Source organism: Plecotus auritus (assembly GCF_963455305.1).
Source record: "Plecotus auritus genome assembly, chromosome: 5".
NCBI classification, from domain to species: domain Eukaryota; kingdom Metazoa; phylum Chordata; class Mammalia; order Chiroptera; family Vespertilionidae; genus Plecotus; species Plecotus auritus.
This window is the reverse complement of record NC_137776.1, coordinates 110,113,046-110,127,302: the sequence shown is the minus strand read 5'-3', so window position 1 is coordinate 110,127,302 and position 14,257 is coordinate 110,113,046. Positions and strand designations below refer to the sequence as shown.

Genomic DNA, 14,257 nt, shown 5'->3' with positions numbered 1-14,257 from the left:
TGTTTTAGTATCTGAGCAATAACAAAATAAATAATATAAATAAAAATGGAATATACAGAAACATTATCTATATATATATAAAAGTCTAAGTGACCGAATGACCGGAATGACCAGCCATTATGACATGCACTGACCACCAGGGGGCAGATGCTCAACGCAGGAGCTGCCCTCTGGTGGTCAGTGCGCTCCCACAGTGGGAGTGCTGCTCAGCTGACCAACCATCCGGGTGGCCCACCAGCCCAGCGGCAGCCACTCACTCCCTCCGTAGTCCTGCAGGTCCAATCTCCAGAGAAAGGGCCAGGCACTGATGGACCAACACCGCCGGCACAATCCTGACAGTGCTGCCTGCCTCCTAGAAGTCAACCTTGGGCACCGCAGCCTCTTTCCCTTCTTAGATGCTCCACAGGAAGAAACAATATAAAAGCGGCCACCAGGTGGCTCCCGACAACCAGCGCAAAAGTCAGTGGGACTGACCTGGATCCCAGGCCAGCAAGGGCGTCCCACAGCCTGCCCAGAGGGCTGATCCTGTCCCGCCTCCCCCACCCCTTGGGACCCCACTCCACGAATTCGTGCACTGGGCCTCTAGTAAGAGAATGAAAGTCAGTCATATTCCCATTATCAGTATTTTGGTCAATCTCTTTCAAGTCTATAAAAGATTTTTCTCTGCCTATTTATTTTTTTACATGCTATGTGCACAGTTTTTGTATTTGACTTTCTTTAAGAGAAATGTTTTATCATTCTAAGTCAATTTTTAATATTTTAATACATTGCTGAAATAATGTGCTGCTGCTAATGCCAATGTCTGTCTTTCCCAGCTCTCCAACCTGAGTTCTGCAGGCCAGGTTCTTCCTAGATGCTGACCATCCTGACCTGGATACTTTATAGTATTCACTGTCATCATTGCTCTCATTTCTTGAACCTGCCTTATATCGCTGTACTTCGTATTGGCAGCTTTCCCGGGGAGGCTTACCTTCACCATGTCCTAGTGAGCACTGTTATTGGATTGGACTGCTATCCCTTTCTTCCTCATAGCTGAGTTCATTTTCTCAGCCCCAGTGCTGACTAATCTCCACATTTTCTCTATTCTTTTAGCCTGTTTTGCAAAGGACCTAGCATGCATCTAACTTAGCCTGCCTAATTTTATCAGTAAAAGGCTTTACACAGTTAGCTGACTCTAGTTCAGTGTTTTATTTCCTTTGAGCAAAAGCTTATTGAGAACAGAGAGGAGAAGCAGGACCACAGGGGAGGTTTTCTTCTCTCTTTGATTAGTTGTGTGTGTGTCCTGGTGCACATGGGAAAAGTATTCTCATTTAGATAATTTTCTTCTCTTCCATATGATGCAAATGATTAGATATTTCAAACAGGGAATTGTGTATTTTTAAAGTGTGAATGCCCTTAATGGTCTAAATTGTTGTAAAGAGATCGTAGAATAATTATGCTTTTAGCGTGTATGTTCCAGGGTCTTATTTCGTAATTATTACTTGGATCAGTGGTAGACCTTCTTTTTTTGTTGTTTTTGTTTTGTTAATTCTCACCCTAGGATATTTTTCCATTCATTTTTAGAGAGAATGGAAGGGAGGGGGAGAGACAAAGAGAATAACATAGATGTGAGAGAGACACATTGATTGGTTGCCTCTGGCATGCCCCCCATCCGGGGCTGGGGATGGAGCCTGCAACCTAGGTCGTGCCTTGATGGGATTCTGGGTCCCTTCAGTCCTCTGGCCTATGCTCTATCCACTGAGCCAAACCAGCTAGGGCTAGACCTTTTTTTAAAAATGTATATTTTTATTGATTTCAGAGAGGAATGGAGAGGGAGAGAGATAGAAACATCAATGATGAGAGAGAATTGTCGATTGGCTGCCTCCTGCACGCCCCCCACTGGTGATCGAGCCCACAATCCAGGCATGTGCCCTTGACCAGAATTGAACCCAGGACCCTTCATTCTGCAGGCAGACGCTCAATCCACTAAGCCAAACAAGCCAGGGCTAGACCTTCTTGATAGATAAATCAAACTTTAAAATTCTTCACATTTGTGAAGATGGAAATAAAACTGAAATATGTTTCTTTATACTAAACTTTAGACTTTTAAATTTTAGACTTTTTTAAAAAACTAATTTTTCTAGATAATTATAAAAGCACAGTATTGAAAGTCATATCATTTTTTCACATAAATGGTGGAATTTATTGGTTTCAGCAGAATGAATCTTGTTTTATTGGGCATTTGGGGAAGAGATCTTAACATACATTAATCACTAATTTTATGCCAGACATTAAGCCCAAGTCAGCCTGTTACTCTGTCTATCCTTCATTCCTAAGCCTGTCCGTCAGGGCATGCTGAACACATCTGACTCCTTTCCATACAACAATCCTTTTAATATTTGGATTAATTACTCCCTTGATATATGCTTTCATTCTTCCTACCAGGCAACTCAGGTATGTGCCCTTGACCAGGAATCAAACTTGGGACCCTGCAGTGTGCATGCAGACGCTCTAACCACTGAGCACACCAGCAGGGCCAGACAGTTGCCTTTTTTTTTTTTTAATATATTTTATTGATATTTTACAGAGAGGAAGGGAGAGGGATAGAGAGCTAGAAACATCGATGAGAGAGAAACATCGATCAGCTGCCTCCTGCACACCTCCCACTGGGGATGTGCCCGCAACCAAGGTACATACCCTTGACCGGAATCGAACCCGGGACTCTTCAGTCCGCAGGCCGACGCTCTATCCACTAAGCCAAACCGGTTTCGGCGAGACAGTTGCCTTTTAAAGGTCATGGACTATTTTATTTGTCCTTGTCTTCTCCCATACCTCTCATAGTTCTTGGTACCTAGTAGGGGCTCACATATTTATTACATTGAATTGGGCTGTTGTTCATGTGAGTCTCTAACTCTCCTGGCCTCTTCCCCTATAAACATACTCCAGTGTGCCTGTCCCATTTAAGCTATGTTCTTGGTTTATTCTGTCCTCCTACTTTGAAAAAATATACCTGCACAAGAAGACAATTTTATATGATTTAAAGTTGGAAAAATAGCCGAAACCGGTTTGGCTCAGTGGATAGAGCGTCAGCCTGTGGACTGAAGGGTCTCGGGTTCGATTCCGGTCAAGGGCATGTACCTTGGTTGCGGGCACATCCCCAATGGGAGGTGTGCAGGAGGCAGCTGATCGATGTTTCTCTCTCATCGATGTTTCTAGCTCTCTATCCCTCTCCCTTCCTCTCTGTAAAATATCAATAAAATATATTTAAAAAATAAAAAATAAAAAATAAAGTTGGAAAAATATCAAAGCTTACCTAATTTTATTATCATTGAACATGTCAAAGTTTTCTGTTACCAGACATAACTGAAAACCGCATTATTTATTTTTGTTGCTCAAAGTGTTCCATCTTTTGCCACTGGGGCTCTTTCAGTTGCCTTCTGTACCCTTTGACATATTTCCAGCAGTTTGTGTTTTGAGTATCTCCCTACTTTCTGACACTACAGGATGGATGCTCTAGGCCCGCGGTTGGCAAACTGTGGCTCGCGAGCCACATGTGGCTCTTTGGACCCTTGAGTGTGGCTCTTCCGCAAAATACCACGGCCTGGATGAGTCTATTTTGAAGAAGTGGCATTAGAAGAAGTTTATGTTTAAAAAATTTGGCTCTCAAAAGAAATTTCAATCATTGTACTGTTGATATTTGGCTCTGTTGATTAATGAGTTTGCCAACCACTGCTCTAGGCTTATCCTATCTAATAAAAGAGTAATATGCAAATTGACTGTCACTCCAACACACAAGTTGGCTGCCCCCATCTGGTCAAAGGTGGCTTCCCCCATGTGGACACAAGATGGCTGCCACAAGATGGCCAGCAGGGGAGGGCAGTTGGGAGGGACCAGGCCTGCAAGAGAGGGCAGTTGGGGGTGATCAAGCCTGCAGGGGAGGGCAGTTAGGGGTGACCAGGCTGGCAGAGGAGGAAAGTTGGGGGCGACCGGGCCTGCAGGGAAGGGCAGTTGGGGGTACCCAGGCCTGCAGGGGAGGGCAGTTAGGGGCAAACAGGCTAGCAGGGGAGCAATTAGGCATCAATCAGTCTGGCAGGAGAGTGGTTAGGGGGTGATCAGGCTGGCAGGCAGAAGCGGTTAGGGGCAATCAGGAAGACAGGCAGACGAGCAGTTGGGAGCCAGCAGTCCTGGATTGTGAGAGGGATGTCCGACTGCCCGTTTAGGCCCGATCCCTCGAGAGGTCCCAGATTGGAGATGGTGCAGGCTGGGCTGAGGGACACACCCCCCATGCACGAATTTTGTGCACCAGGCCTCTAGTATATATATAAAAGGGTAAGGGACCAGCCATCTGTCTGTCCGACAAACCAACTGGCTGATACATATGATGCACACTGGCAATTTAAAAATAAACATTGAGCCCTAACTGGTTTGGCTCAGTGGATAGAGCATTGGCCTGCAGACTGAAGGTTCCCAGGTTCGATTTCAGTCAAGGGCATGTACCTTGGTTGTGTGCACATCCCCAGTAGGGGGTGTGCAGGAGGCGGCTGATGTTTCTCTCTCATTGATGTTTCTAACTCTCTATACCTCTCCCTCTCTGTAAGAAATCAATAAAATATATTTTTAAAAAAATAAATAAAAATAAACAAAAAATAAAAGTAAACATTGACTCATGCATGCGTGATACATATAAAGCTCTCACTGGCGCCAATCACACGTGTGTGTTTTGATCTGTCATTGTCAATCGTGAATTTGATTGTTTTTGTTGACATTTGAGTGATGATTCCATCAATTCAACGGATGATGCCGAAAAGGAAAATTTTCCCATTGAATTTCTTAATAGTATTACTCCTTTGGGAATACCATGTCATAAATTACAAATGAAAGTAGACGCAATCATCATGCTACTGAGAAATCTTAATAGTAAATGGGGTCTTTGTAATGGTACTAGATTTATTATCAAAAGATTGCAATCTAACATAATCGAAGCTGGAGTATTGACAGGATCTGTGGAAGGAGAGGTTGTTCTGATTCCAAGGATTGATTTGTCCCTGTCTGACACTGGCCTCCCATTTAAATTAATTCAAAGACAGTTTCCCATGATGCCAGCATTTGCATTGACTATTAATAAATCACAAGGACAAACTCTAGACAGAATAGGAATATTCCTACCTGAACCCGTTTTCGTGGTCAGTTATATGTTGCTTTCTTTCGAGTTTGAAGAGCGTGTGACTTTTAAAGTTAAAGTTGTAAATACTTCATCACAAGGGAAATTAGTCAAGCACTCTTAGAGTATTTTTACTCTTAATGTGGTATACAGGGAGATATTAGAATAAGTTTAATCAATTTATCCATGTTTTTATATCATGAATTGTTATATCATGTTGTTATTGTTTATTAGTCAATTTATATATTTTTATATACATTTTACTAATTTTCTTTCATCTCTGACACTTCTATTATAGAAAAAGGGCAAATAGTGATATTAAAATATTTCTTCCAATTCATTTCCTTTCAATGTGCACGAATCCATGCACCAGGCCACTAGTACTACTATAATATTAGGAAACTATGTTTTAGCATTTGAGCCACTAAATAAATCTTCAGTCAGTCCTTCAGGAGGAGGGGATGTGAATAAAATGTGTAATTGTTATCAGGCAAAGGCATCCTAAAGGAGAGAAAAAATGGGCTGAGGGTTGGAGTTATTGTCACCATGCATATTTGTCAGAAAAGAAAACAGATTCAATCTTCAGGGAATTAGAAGAAACACAAATCTGTCAGGTTGAAGATCAGCAACAAGTTGAAGATATAGATGTGATAAGGAAAACTAAGTAAAGTCTTGTATTTGCATAGTGGCACTGTCATGTCATTGATATGTTCTTAGCAATTATCTTGAGTTAGCTAAGGCATGATTACCACTCCTTTACAGATGAAAAAGTGAGTTTCAGAGAGATTAAATGATAATGGTGGTGGTGGCAGCTACCTTTTATTGAGCGTTTATCTTTATTCATTTATTCATTCAACAGATCTTTATTGTGCCCTTACTATGTGTCAGGCCCTATTGTAGGCTTTGGAGACAGAACAGTTGACAAAGCAGATAGAAATCTGTGCCTTCATGGAGCTTAACATTTTAGCAGGGGGAGGCAGACAATACACGAAATAAGTAAGTAAATAATATGTGTGTTAGTTTTTCTTCCTAAGTCCTGAGGAGAAAAGTGAAACAGGGAAGGAGAGCTGATTTAAATTGCAAATAGGGTAGCTAGAAGGATTTTGAAGGAGGGATGACATGAGCCAGCTGAAGTTAATAAGATCACTCTGACTACTGTGTTGAGAACAAACTGAATATGGATCAGGCATAAATTAAGTCCGTATATAGCAAACATGTCAAACTCAAAGGCTAACATGGGCCAAATAAATGAGGCATGCAACCTGCAGGCCATGAGTTTGACATGCTTGGTATACAGGCTCTCAGGTAATCTTTCAACTACCGGACAGAGAGTGAGTCTCAGATGTTAATAAATACGCCTAAGATCACACAGCTAGTAAGTGACAACAGGTGTATTGAAAATATTTTTGGATTTTATGACCTTACTAGAGGCCCTGTGCACAAAATTCATGCACAGGGGAGGGGTGTGTGTGTGTGTGTGTGTGTGTGTCCCTGTGTCCCTGTGCCCCTCAGCCTAGCCTGCACCCTCTCCAATCTGGGATCCCTCTCACAATACAGGACTGCTGGCTCCCAACCACTCGCCTACTTGCCTGCCTTATTGCCCCTAACTGCTTCTGCCTGCCAGCCTGATCGCCCCCTAACCACTCCCCTGCCAGCCTGATTGACGCCTAACTGCTCCCCTGTCGGCCCAATTGCCCCTAACGGCCCTCCCTTGCCAGCCTGATCGCCCCCAACTGCCCTCCCCTGCTGGCCTGGTCACCTCCAACTGCCCTCCCCTGCCGGCCTGGTCCCTCCCAACTGCCCTCCTCTGCTGGCCTGATCGCCCACAACTGCCCTCCCCTGCCGGCCATCTTGTGTCCACATGGGGGCAGCCATCTTTGACCACATGGGGGCGGCCATCTTCTGTGTTAGAGTGATGGTCAATTTGCATATTACTCTTTTATTAGATAGGATGTTCAGGCCAGCTGTATTTGTGTTTCTGTTGGAAGGAAGGAGACTGAAATGTAAGGGGCTGTGTTCTTGATACATGTTTTGGATAGCACTGAATGAAGATTTAGTTGAAGGATCAGCCAATTACCTGCGTAAAGCAAAACAAATTTGAAAATCTCACTGTGGGAAGGGAGATCTGCAAAGTTTCTTGCAAGCAAAGGAATTATAAATGGTGCAGAATCCAGTGTAGCTGAGTTAGAATGCATAGATTAATAAGCTTTTGTTTAGTGTGAGGTCTTTGTTGTTGAGAAGCTGTATGTTTAATGGTTCAGAGCACAAACTCTGGAGCTGAACTGTGGGTTTTCAAATCCCAGATCTACTATTTCAGGCAAGTTATTTGATTTGTCTTTGCCTTAGTTTCTTAATCTGTAAAATAGGAATAATATGTAAAACTAAATGTGTTCATACCATGTGACCTAGCAGTCATGCTCCTTGGTGATTACCTGAAAAAGCTGAAAAATGTATGTCGACAAAAAAACCTGCACACAGATGTTTATAGCAGTTTTATCCATAATTGCCAAAACTTGGAAGCAACAAATGTATCCTTCAGTAGGTGAATTTATGAATAAACTGAAGGATACATTTTATCCTTCTGTGACATCTTCAGACAATGGAATATTATTCAGAACTAAAAAGAAATGGGCTGTCAAGCCATAAAAATACATGGAGGAGTCTTAAATGTGTATTAATAAGTGACAAAAGCCAATCTCAAAAGGCTACATACTGTATGATTCCATCTCTGTGACATTCTGTAGAAGGCAAAACCATGGAGACAGTAATATGTAGTAAGTCTCAGGAATTATACCTTTAAAATTTTCCATTCTTCCACTGTTTTTCCTAGATTAAAATAATTACTTTTTCATAGAAAGCATGTATTCATGTTGGTTGGTAAAAATATAGTATTTAAGCTTTACAAATGTAGATAATTACAAATAAAGATAATTTTTACTTTTTCATAGTCACATTAGTATACATATGATATTCTTCGAAGATGGACCATCTTTAATTCTGTAGACTGTTGCATTTTAGCAGTAGTGCTGTCAACCTCAACAAGGGATGGCATCTAGCCATCGGAATGGGAGGCATTAAAATGGAACTGACATCTCGTATTGAAGAAAGCATTTCTTATTGGGGCCATAGAGCCAGAAAAGTCCAAGGAAACAGACTACACAAACAATGAGAATACTAGGCAGAACCCACCATTCACATAATTAAAGTATGGTAAACTGTTAAAAAGATATTTCACATTATGGTGAAGAATTGATATTCTTAATATAGAAGAACATCTTGCAAATCAGTAAGAAAGGGGTAAATGTCCAGTAGGAAATGGGGCTAAGCTCTGCAGCAGGCAATCCTATCTAATAAAAGAGTAATATGCAAATTAACCATCACTCTGCTACACCCACAAGCCACGCCTGCAAGCCATGCCCACCAGCCAATCAGGAGCGGGTATGCAAATAAACCCAACCAAGATGGCTGCGGCCACAGAGAGCAGGAGGGAGGCTTGGGTTTCCCCGGCAATGGAGGAAGCCAAGCTTTCCGCCTGCCCTTGCTGGCCTAGGCCTCCACTCAAGGCTACAAAGTTTCAATGATAGAAGATACATAAACCCAAACAGAAATGGCGGCAGCCACGGAGCTGGAAAGAGCAGGAGGCTAGGTTGCCCCCGGTGATGGAGGAAACCAAGCTTTCCACACACCCTGGCCGACCCAGGCCTCCGCTTAAGGGCTTAAGGCTACAAAGTTTCAATTATAGAAGTTACATAAATCCCCCCAAAAATGGCTGCTGCCATGGAGCAAGCAGAAGGCTTGGCTCTGCTCCAGGCTACAAAGTTTCAATTGTAGAAGATAAATAAACCCCAGATACCAGGGCCTCCCCTTGGGTCGCCAGGGGGCGTGGCCGGCCTGCAAACCACCACAGGCCCCTCGCCCAGGCCACCCCACACACCAAGGGAACCCCCACCCTGATCTGGGACACCCTTCAGGACAAACCAGCTGGCCCCCACCCATGCACCAGGCCTCTATCCTATCTAATAAAAGAGTAATATGCAGATTGACCATCACTCCAATACACAAGATGGCTGCCCCCATGTGGTCAAAGATCCTGCCCTCATGTGGACACAAGATGGCCACCACAAAATGGCCAGCAAGGGAGGGCAGTTGGGAGGGACCAGGCCTGCAAGGGAGGGCAGTTGGGGGCGATCAAGCCTGCAGGGGAGGGCAGTTAGGGGTGACCAAGCCGGCAGAGGAGGGAAGTTGAGGGCGACCAGGCCTGCAGGGAAAGGCAGTTGGGAGGGACCCAGGCCTGCAGGGGAGAGCAGTTGGGGGGGACCAGGCCTGCAGGGGAGGGCAGTTAGGGGTGACCAGGCCTGCAGGGGAGGGCAGTTGTGGGGGACCCAGGCCTGCAGGGGAGAGCAGTTGGGGGGGACCAGGCCTGCAGGGGAGGGCAGTTAGGGGTGACCAGGCCTGCAGGGGAGGGCAGTTAGGGGCAAACAGGCTGGCAGGAGAGCAGTTAGGCATCAATTAGGCTGGCAGGGGAGTGGTTAGGGGGTGATCAGGCTGGCAGGCAGAAGCGGTTAGGGGCAATCAGGAAGGCAGGCGGGCGAGCAGTTGGGAGCCAGCGGTCCGGATTGTGAGAGGGATGTCAGACTGCCCATTCAGGGCCGATCCTTGTAGGATCGGGTCTAAACGGGCAGTCTGACATCCCTCGAGGGGTCCCAGATTGGAGAGGGTGCAGGCTGGGCTGAGGGAAACCCCCTTCCCCCATGCACGAATTTCATGCACCGGGCCTCTAGTCCTGTATAATAGGTGATATGCAAAGTGACCATCATGCCAACACACAAGATGGCCACCCCCATGTGGTCAAAGATGGATGCCCCCATGTGGACACAAGATGGCCGCCACAAGATGGCCAGCAGGAGAGGGCAGTTGAGAGGGACCAGGCCTGCAAGGGAGGGCAGTTGGGGGCGACCAGGCCTGCAGGGGAGGACAGTTTGGGGGCCCAGACTGGTAGGGGGGGTGCAGTTGGGGGTGACCAGGCCTGCAGGGGAGGACAATTAGAGGCGACCAGGCCTGTAGGGGAGGGCTGTTGGGGGCGACCAGGCCAGCAGGGCAGGGCAGTTAGGGGCGACCAGGCTGGCAGGGGAGGATAGTTAGAGGTGATTGGGCCAGCAGGGGAGGGCAGTTAGGGGTGACCAGGCCTGCAGGGGAGGGCAGTTAGGGGCAATCGGGCCAGCAGGGGAGGGCAGTTAAGGGTGACCAGGCTGGCAAGGGAGGGCAGTTAGGGGTGACTGGGCCAGCACGGGAGGGCAGTTGCGGGGGCAACCATCCCTGCAGGGGAGGACAGTTAGGGGTGACCAGACCAGCAGGGGAGGGCAGTTAGGGGTGACTAGGCTGGCAGGGGAGGGCAGTTAGAGGTAATCGGGCCGGCAGGGGAGCAGTTAAGCGTCGATCAGGCTGGCAGGAGCGTGGTTAGGGGGTGATCAGGCTGGCAGGCAGAAGCGGTTAGGGGCAATCAGGAAGGCAGGCAGGCGAGCAGTTGCGAGCCAGCAGTCCTGGATTGTGAGAGGGATGTCTGACTGCCCGTTTAGGGATTGGGCCTAAACGGGCAGTGGGACATCCCTCGAGGGGTCCCAGATTGGAGAGGGTGCAGGCTGGGCTGAGGGACACACCCTCCGTGCACGAATTTCGTGCACTGGGCCTCTAGCTTATTAATAAGAATTTAATTTTTTTTGTCCTAGCCAGTTTGTCTCAGTGGGGAGAGCGTCAGCCCACAGATTGAAAGGTTCTGGGTTCGATTCCAGTCCAGGGCATGTACCTTGGTTGCAGGCTCACTGCCCTGCCCTGGTCAGAAGCAACCAATCGATGTTTCTCTCTCTCTCCCTCTCCCTTTCACACTCTAAAAATCAATGGAAAAGTATCCTCAGTTGAGGATTAACAACAAAATAAATAAATTAATAATTAATAAATAAATTCATTTTTTAAAAGCCTTGGAACAACTACTTTGCCTCACTAAATAAAGATAATGCAAAGTAAAACGATGCTTCTGTTAAAAGTATTTGAAATGCCCAGCTTTAATGAAGAGAGAAAAGATGCGGCTAGAAATATGTGAGCTCAGACAAGGTTTCCCACCTGAGAAAAAGAAGATAAGGATAGTACACACCTCCTCATGGTACCTGGAGTCCAGTCAATTTTAACTGCTGAATGAGCCATTGATCTGCATATTATAAGGGCCCAGCTGGAACCAACTGAGGTAAATGACAAGGGTCTGTTCCCAATACATATCCTTGTGAAATTTTAGAAACCAAAGATACAGATACTGCAGTAGATCTGTTGAAAGTCTCAGGTTAGTGTCATCAGCAGTATTGTTAGTTAACATACAATAGAAAATACCTTCAAAATTCTGGCATGGTTTTCAACCTAGAATTCTGTAAGTAACCAGATTATTAGCTGAGTACAAGGATAAAATAAAGATACTTTCAGAATGTAGGTGATACCATTCTAATAACCTGGTTATTATTTAACAGGAAAGGAGTAAAGGGAAGACTAGATAATATAGGCTTGCCGTTTATGTAGCTTTACTAATTTAACACTCTCCAAGTCTGTTCCCTGCTCATCAATGGGGGAAGGGACTGGACAAAGGCAGTTGAAACACATGCCCAGTAAGGTCTGAGCAATGTGGGAAGATGTCTGTCAGTCACACCTGAGAACAAATGAGTGGCCAGAATAGGTGTGGCCACTGCAAGGGCGTGAAACCTGAATACATAAACTACACAAAGTAATCTCTTTCTCATGCGCATGGTTCCTGGCTCTCCTGTTGCGGGGGCACACTCCTCTACACCCATGTGGCTCACGGCCTTGTGGGACTTTACATCATGGATTAATGGACTTTAATTAACCTAAATGTTTGGACTGGACCCGGCTGCAACATGGAAGGAAGGCTCTGGACACTGGCCTTGCTTTTGGCTTTACTGGAACTGTAGCTGCCCCTCTTTCAGGACTGGGTTAAAGGACATGGGACTTCGCAACCCAAGGAATATATCCCCATGCAAATAAATCTTTTTGCCACACCTCATTCTCCCTTGGGGGCTTCTGAAAAGACTTAGTTCAGTGGTACCCCAAGAGCCACCCCACTCCCTCAAGCCAGGGTGGAATTTGATTTCCCAATAACAAGGAAAGTTTACCTTCCATTCACCTTTTATGAAAACAAAACAAAAGAAAACTACTTAACGATAAATCAAAGCCAAGCAGCATCTAAGGACCAGAGGCCTTGGCTCAAGGGTATAATAAGAGACATCCCAGGTTGATAGCTAGGTGGTGGGCCTGGGAAGAGTCTCATCCACATTATAATCGTAATTTAGAGGACTCAGGAAAAATCTCTTTAAAAAGCAGCTAAATGGTATATAACCATAGCATGATTAAGAATTTGAAAGATCTTAGCAATATGATGATTTACATTTCTTTGGTCAATAAGAAAAAGGTGATTAAAAATCAGGGTTGAGTCTATAAGAAACACATAGTCTAAATTTGCAGCAAAATACAAGTATGCCCTTGTTTTAAGCAACTAATGAAATGAACAAAAAGATAGTCCATTGGACACCGATGCCTGGACTGTTTAACTCTGAGCAGCACAAGTGTGGTGATAGCAAGATTATCTTCTTTCGCATGGGCTCAAGCACAGTACTTGATAAATATTTTTCTAAAAAGGTGTGTGTTCCTAGACTATGAATGTGTGTATTAGATATTATATTGAGCCAATTTCCTCATCTTTTATGCCAGGTTTAATTATGATGAATTAATAACCAGAGGTATAAGTGTAGTGAGCTCCTACTCCCCAGAAGAAGAATAAAAGCCAATGAGTACATTGTTACCTCTGAGGAGTAAAACCTGAGCAGAGTGATAGGAGTGGAGAGTTTATTCTCTACCTTTTCTCTCACTTTAAAATTTGATATATTTTTAACCATCCATATTGAATGTCTATATTTTAACCTCAAAATGTATTACAAATTATTTCTAGCCAGTTTTTTCTTTGACTGCTGATGTATCCTGATGTGTTTTGAGCCTGCTGAAAATACTAAAGTGATAGTAAGCCACATATACTGTCCAGACCAGGGAGCTGTTTTTGTTCTAACTTTTGATGATCACACCACTTCTGGGGGATAGACTTCAGTTCTGGGCATAAGAATGTGAATAACTAGAGTGTAACTAGAAAGGGATATTCAGGGTCATGAGGTCTAGAACCATTACATATGAAGAGTGGTGACAGGAACTGCTGGTGTAGTCTGGGAAGATGTAATTTGGAAGTAAGGGGAGCATGATCACCAACTTTAGATACATGAAGAAAGGGTTTATTGTTCTGTGTGGGCTCAAAGGGCAGAGGTAGGATCACTGGGCAGAAATCACAGAGCACCCGCGTTATGAAGAGCTTTCTAACTACCAGAACTGTGTGATGACATCACTGTTCCTGTTCAAAGATATCGTGGAGGTCATCTCATGTTGGGTAGGGTTCTGCTAGAGGACATCTGCCCCACCCCCCCCACTTCCCTAGGGGACTTCTAATCATGACCTCCTTATTAGAACAAAAGATGCTCCTAGTGCTCTTCTCACTTAGGAGTTTATAAGGGTTTATTTATTATTATTTTTAATCCTCACCTGAGGATATTTTTCCATTGATTTTTAGAGAGAGGGAAAGACAGAAACATCGATGTGAGAGAAACACATCCATTGGTTGCCTCCTGCATGCACCCTGACCAGGGCCCGGCCTGGGAGGACCCTACAACTGAGGTATGTGCCCTTTACTGGAATTGAACCCTGGACCCTCTGGTCCGCAGTCCGATACTCTATCCACTGAGCAAACCGGCTAGGGCCATAGGGGTTTGGTAGTTGCTCTGTGTCAGGAATCAGAAAAAGAGAACACTATGTAAGTTTTTCATTTCACAGTCTTACATATGGTAAGAGCTTAGAAAAGGTGACGGTTTTTGCTTTTTGACATACAAAATGATTTACTTTACTTTCCTCAGTGGAAACTATAGTGACATAACATTCACTTAGTCATAAAATTTAACTACAGATGGAAGTCACATAAATTTTGTAAAAACCTCACTTAACTGAATTAGTCAAGAATGGATGGTT

General features: G+C 44.6%; 1 protein-coding gene across 1 annotated transcript in view; it reads left to right on the top strand.

The window, feature by feature from the left end:
• PTPDC1 (protein tyrosine phosphatase domain containing 1) overlaps window positions 1–14,257 on the top strand; it is a 75,931-nt gene that overhangs the window by 10,822 nt on the left and 50,852 nt on the right. The window lies entirely within an intron of this gene.